Genomic DNA, 6000 nt, shown 5'->3' on the forward strand with positions numbered 1-6000 from the left:
AATTCCATCTTGCACCTCTTTTTTCTTACATTTTTCTTTGCATCATGTGCTGTTTGGGGACAATTTTTTTGAAGTGCCATCCTGCCTGACACTGCAGTGCCACTCCTAGATGGGCCAGGTGTTTGTGTCGGCCACTTGTGTCGCTTAGCTTAGTCACACAGCGACCTTGGTGCACCTCTTTTTTTCTTTGCATCATGTGCTGTTTGGGGACAATTTTTTGGAAGTGCCATCCTGTCTTGATTGACACTGCAGTGCCACTCCTAGATGGGCCAGGTGTTTGTGTCGGCCACTTGTGTCGCTTAGCTTAGTCAAACAGCCACCTTGGTGCGCCTCTTCTTTTCTTTGCATCATGTGCTGTTTGGGGACTATTTTTTAAATCGGCCATCCTGTCTGACACTGCAGTGCCACTCCTAGATGGGCCAGGTGTTTGTGTCGGCCACTTGGGTCGCTTAGCTTAGTCATCCAGCGACCTTGGTGCAAATTGTAGGACTAAAAATAATATTGTGAGGTGTGAGGTGTTCAGAATAGACTGGAAATGAGTGGAAATTATGGTAATTGAGGTTAATAATACTATGGGATCAAAATGACCCCCAAATTCTATGATTTAAGCTGTTTTTTAGGGGTTTTTGAAAAAAACACCCGAATCCAAAAAACACCCGAATCCGACAAAAAATTTTCGGTGAGGTTTTGCCAAAACGAGTCCGAATCCAAAACACGGCCGCGGAACCAAATCCAAAACCAAAACACAAAACCCGAAAAATGTCCGGTGCACAAAATAGATAGACTTATAGATATAAACATGGGAAAGGGGCGGGTAGGGGAGAGAAAGCAAATGGTTTTAATGCCTTTGGCCCCATGTGACTAATATTGCCCCTGATGTTTAATTTTAGTTCCTTTTATCCAGGGCTTAAAGTGGACCTGGAGAGGTGGTGGAACTCAACTACCACACCACCTGCCCCCCCATCACATTAAGTAGAGCCAGGGCAGTGCTAGTGATTTTGGCCACCCCCTGTAAACTATAAATGAGTGCCCTACTTTCCATACTTTCTAAAGGAACATCGATCTCACAAAGAAGCAGTGTGGCCACACAATAGTACCCCCAATTTAAATGACACCACACAGTAGCAGAATCTTAGTCACATTACATGGCATGTAGTGCCCCTGATTCATATTACACCACATAGTAATGCCCTTTATTCAGGTTACGTCACTCAGTAGTGCCCTTTATTCACATTGCGCTACACAATGGTACTCTTTATATACATTATGCCACACAGTAGTGCCTCTTATATACAATGCCCACAGTAGGGGCCCTTATACACAATTCCCACAGTAGTAGTGCCCTTTACACATAATTCCCACAGTCGTAGTGCCTCTTACACGTAGTGACCACAGTAGTGCTACTTATACACATAATCCCACAGTAGTGCCCCTTATAAACATCTTTGCCTCTGTCACTACGGCAGCTCATCACCTGTGTCCCTCCAGCAGGTTTCCCACGTTGCTTGTTCGGCCCCCTCTCATCTTGGCAATGAAGGAGATGCAACTAGTTCCCCTTACCATTACAAGTGGTGGAACTCCTGCCATATGCTGGACATGCGGCTCCCTGGCACACTTCAAGAATAACAATCATTTTATACAGCCAGTACAATCAAATCCAGGTTATACTCATCAGATTTAGAACATGCAGACCAATGATTCTGCACACATACAGTGCAAGGTTGGGACAGTTGAAACAATAGTTTTCACTTTAAAACGTTGGGAAGCACAAGTCCTCTGTAAACAGTGTGGGGTGATACAGTGGTGAATATATGCCTGTTTGCAGTGCTTTTGTACTGGATGTGCTCCGGAACATGGCATACAGTATGCAAGTATGGGTGATGCAGAGATGTACTAAAAATAAACTGGTGCAATAGCACTCTGATAATGATGAAAGGGTCTATTTACTATAGTGATTGATTATAAAAAGATAAGATGTTGCTCTGCACATGTTATATCTGCCCCCCCTGCAGTGCACATGGTTTTGCCCAACTGCTAAAAGTTTGCTGCTGTAATCAACTCTGAATAAGGCCCAATGTTTCTTCGTAAAGTGACGGGGAACCCCAATTAGTGCACCGTGTCCCCTCGCATGGCTCGCTTCGCTCGCCATGCTTCGAGCAAGGTGCCTTGCTGCGCTCTCTGCACAGGTTACCGTTCCCAATTGTAGTCAACGTGGATCATCAAGTATGAAAAAGTCTAAAAAATTAAAAAATGTCAAAACTCAAGTCAGCCTTTTGACCTAGTACATGTCGACCTATGGACCATGTCAACCTAATGCATGTCGACCTTCAGTGGTCGACCTAACAACCGTATCCCCACTGTTTGATTCCTCTATGATACCTAAGTGCAGCATCTCCTCTACCTTTAGTTTAACCACTGTCTGTTTTGCCTTGGGTACACAGTATGGCCTCTGTTTTATTACCTCCTTGAGACGAGTAACATTATCATGCTGGATGATTTGGGTTTTCTCTGCAATTGCAGAGAACACATCCAGGTGCCATACAACTAAATTCACCACTTCCTGTTTCTGGCTAGGATTAAGGGTATCTTTAATGGGTAACTGACATTCTGGGGTTTTCTTGGCTACCAAAGAGTGCTGACTCTCTTTCCAAAGTTTTAACAGGTTTACATAGTAGATATAAACCTCCTTCCTTCAGCTCTTTTGTCGAACCCTATAATTAACGGTCCCACTAACTCTATAACTTCATAATGGCCTTACCATTGAGCATACAATTTACTTTAACTGGTGGGTACAAGAACCAGTACCTTTTCTCCCAGTTTAAAAGACTGGTTGACCCGCAGCCCAGTCATAATTAAGTTTTTTATGCTGCTGGGCCCTATCCATGTGCCCGTTCAGGAGTGGAGCAATCTGCCTTTAATGTCCATGCAATAGGGACACAAACTAAATGATTTTAGGTTCTTGGCATGACTGTTGTTCTCACCTTTCTTTTAACAGATCTAAAATCACTCTAGGTTGACTCCCGTAGAGGAGTTTGAAAGGACTAAACCCCATAAAGCAGTGATGGTCTACACACCCGGCATGCTCTGTTACAGTTTTAGCATGGCCAAATAGTAAATCTGTAGCAGGGCATGCTGGGATGTGTAGTTCAACAACATCTGGAGTGCCAAAGGTTCCCCATCACTGCCATAGAGAATTAGGGCACCTCTCATACTGCAAACATTAAATAGGGTAGGATTAAGTCTCAAACTCACTTTTATTTAGACACTGCCCTTTTTATCATTTGTTTAAGGGTTTGGTTAAAGTGTTCTACCAGGACATCTGTTTGTGGGTGGTAATCCGAGGTAGTAACCCTATCCACCTTTAACAGTTGGCACAAATCCTTCATTCGTTTAGAGAGAAAAGGGGTATCTTGCTCCATTAAGACCTCTTTTGGTATTACAGGCAGGTGTACACATGTCAGTAATTCCTGGGCAATGGTGAAAGATTTCATATTACGCAGTGGTATGGCCTCTGGGTATCTGGTGGCATAATCCACTACCAATAGCATGCAATTATGCCATCAAGCAGATTTCTCCACCAGCCCTATCAGGTACATACCAATTCTCTCAAAAGGAACAAAAATGACAAGGAGGAGAACCAGTGATACTCTAACCCTGGCTGGGGCGCTGTCTTCTGAACCACTGGATTTTCCTAACAACATCTTTTTACTGCATAATTAATGTCTAGCCAATCTTATCTATATGTGCTAGAGAGTTTTCACCTCCCGTAAATGGCCACCCGACAGAAGCGTGTGTGCCGCAACTAATACCACCTGCTCATGTTTCCTTGGGACTAATAGCTGGTCTAACCTTTTACCCTGCAGAGAGGTTACATGGTACAACAAATCATTTTTCAAAATAAAATACAGTATGGTACACCTTCTGGTGGCAAAGCAGCATCTACTTTAACATTGACTACTGCCACAATTTCAAAGGCATTAATCAATTTACTATCTTCCTGTTGGTCTTGGCCAAATTCTTTTAAGGACACTTGCTCACCAACATGGGACCACTGGGCTCTGTTTCCTCCTGTGGTTCACCATCCAAAGAAGCTTTCACTGTCGCCATGCCGTGGTAACCCATGGTCCTTGTCTCCTGGGAATCTGTCATCGTGCCATGTAACCACTTCCTACAGCAATGGAAAATTACGGCCCAGGATCAGTGGGTCAAGTGGTCTGGATGTCACTGTGGCTATCACTTTCAATGGACGGCCTTTTATTATTAGTGGTAGATGCACACGTGGGTACTACACGACTTCCCCATGTATACACAATAATTTGACAGGGGGCAAAATCTGGTCAGCCCCCAGAGGAACCAGGTTAGCAGAGACAATGGTAAGTGCACTGCCAGTGTCAACTAATGCCCAGATCTCCCGGCCATCCAGCTGTACCATCATACGGAACAGGGTGGTTTCTGCCGCGGAAATGGTTTCAGCAGTCATGCTGACCACAGGTTGAATTTCTTTCCCCGTGCTGCAATCCATCAGTTCACTATTCTTCGGGCAATCCTGACGCATATGACCGGGCTTGTCGCAGTCAAAACACACCGTAGGAGGCAGGGATTTTTCCTTAGCAACAGGAATCTGGATTCTGGGCTTAAGTACTGGCTGCCACTCTTGCTTAACCTTTGTTAATTTTCCAAGAATAAGGTACCACTTAATCACCACTGCTAACTCCTTAAATGTCTGGGGATCAGTCTGCAAAGCACAGTGTTGTACCCCACAGCCTAATACCCATATAGCATGGTCCAAAGTAACAATCTCTACTATATGTGGAGCTGTATGCTTCTCCGGCTGTAGCCACGCTTTACTCAGTCTGGCTAACTTTGCCGGCTGAACTCTTGGAGGCTCAGATGGGTTCAGCCGCCAATCATGGAATTTATGGGCTTTACTGTGGCCCATCACCCCAACCCAGTTGAGTGTGGCCTCCTTTTCACAAGGGAATAAGCTAGGGTCAGCTACCATCAGGTCAGTATAAGCTCGCTGCGATTCCACTGTGAGACAGGGATCTAATCTGGCAGCCCACTCCTCCTCCTGCCCACTTTTAATCATTTCCTTCAACTCATCATGCAGTAGCTGGACCTGTGTTTCCTGTCCCTGTATCGGATCTTGCTGCCTCTGAATTTGAGCTTGCTGCTCGACAGCCAAATTCTGTTGGCCAGCAACCAGATTCTGTTGGCCAGTAGCCAATTCAGTAAACATCTTCTAAACTTCCTCTTTATTTCCCTGCTTCTTATATACAAATTTAGCAGGCCTAATTAACTGGCTGGGGTAAGCCAGATTCCCAGCACACTATCTCAGCTGGTTATCCTTAACCCTGCATACCATTCCCTGGGCTCCTATCCCCATATACAAGAATTAGTAACCGCTTTATAGTGTGCACAGCTTGAGAAAAAACACATATACACATCCACTGCTGTTTAAAGATACACATCACCAAGCTGATGTGCAGCAGATAGCATCCTGCAATGCATAGCAATGGGTGGATACCATCCAGCAATTCAAGTCTCTGTTTGGGCACCACATGTGACAGAAATTACATAGACTGGGTCAAATCCAACATACTTTTATTTTCACCTCAGGCAGGACACAGCTTCATATGCAGGATTTGCTGGTTAGGTTTACAGGCAGTTCTCACAACAGCAGATAACAGTCCAAATACTGGTAATCGCAAACAGTGCATGTTCCAAATGGCTCCCAACATAACCCCACACTACCACCTATCACCTGGACACTAGTGAACAGAAGCATTGCTCCTGATGGCAGTTAAACACAAACTTAAGGGCAAATTACAGTTGCTGCTAATTAATTAGCTTAGCTTCTGGCTGACAACTGATTTGAGGCAAAACCTGGACTGGATCATTCAGTTCTGCAGCTGCTGCTCTGCTAAACCTGGAAAATCCTGATGTTCTACATTAACTCCATGTGGAACTATGCTGTCCCTGCCACACACTATATATATA

General features: G+C 44.5%; 1 long non-coding RNA gene across 2 annotated transcripts in view; it reads right to left on the reverse strand.

The window, feature by feature from the left end:
• The window catches only part of LOC134917121 (uncharacterized), a 43713-nt gene extending 37925 nt beyond the window's left edge, over nt 1–5788 (reverse strand). For both annotated transcript variants that reach the window (XR_010177412.1, XR_010177413.1), the window contains exon 1: nt 5603–5788. This is a non-coding gene — a long non-coding RNA (uncharacterized LOC134917121). The remainder of the gene's footprint in view (nt 1–5602) is intronic.
• Nucleotides 5789–6000: the final 212 nt, after the last annotated feature.

The sequence above is a fragment of the Pseudophryne corroboree genome, chromosome 1, assembly GCF_028390025.1.
Source record: "Pseudophryne corroboree isolate aPseCor3 chromosome 1, aPseCor3.hap2, whole genome shotgun sequence".
NCBI lineage: Eukaryota > Metazoa > Chordata > Amphibia > Anura > Myobatrachidae > Pseudophryne > Pseudophryne corroboree.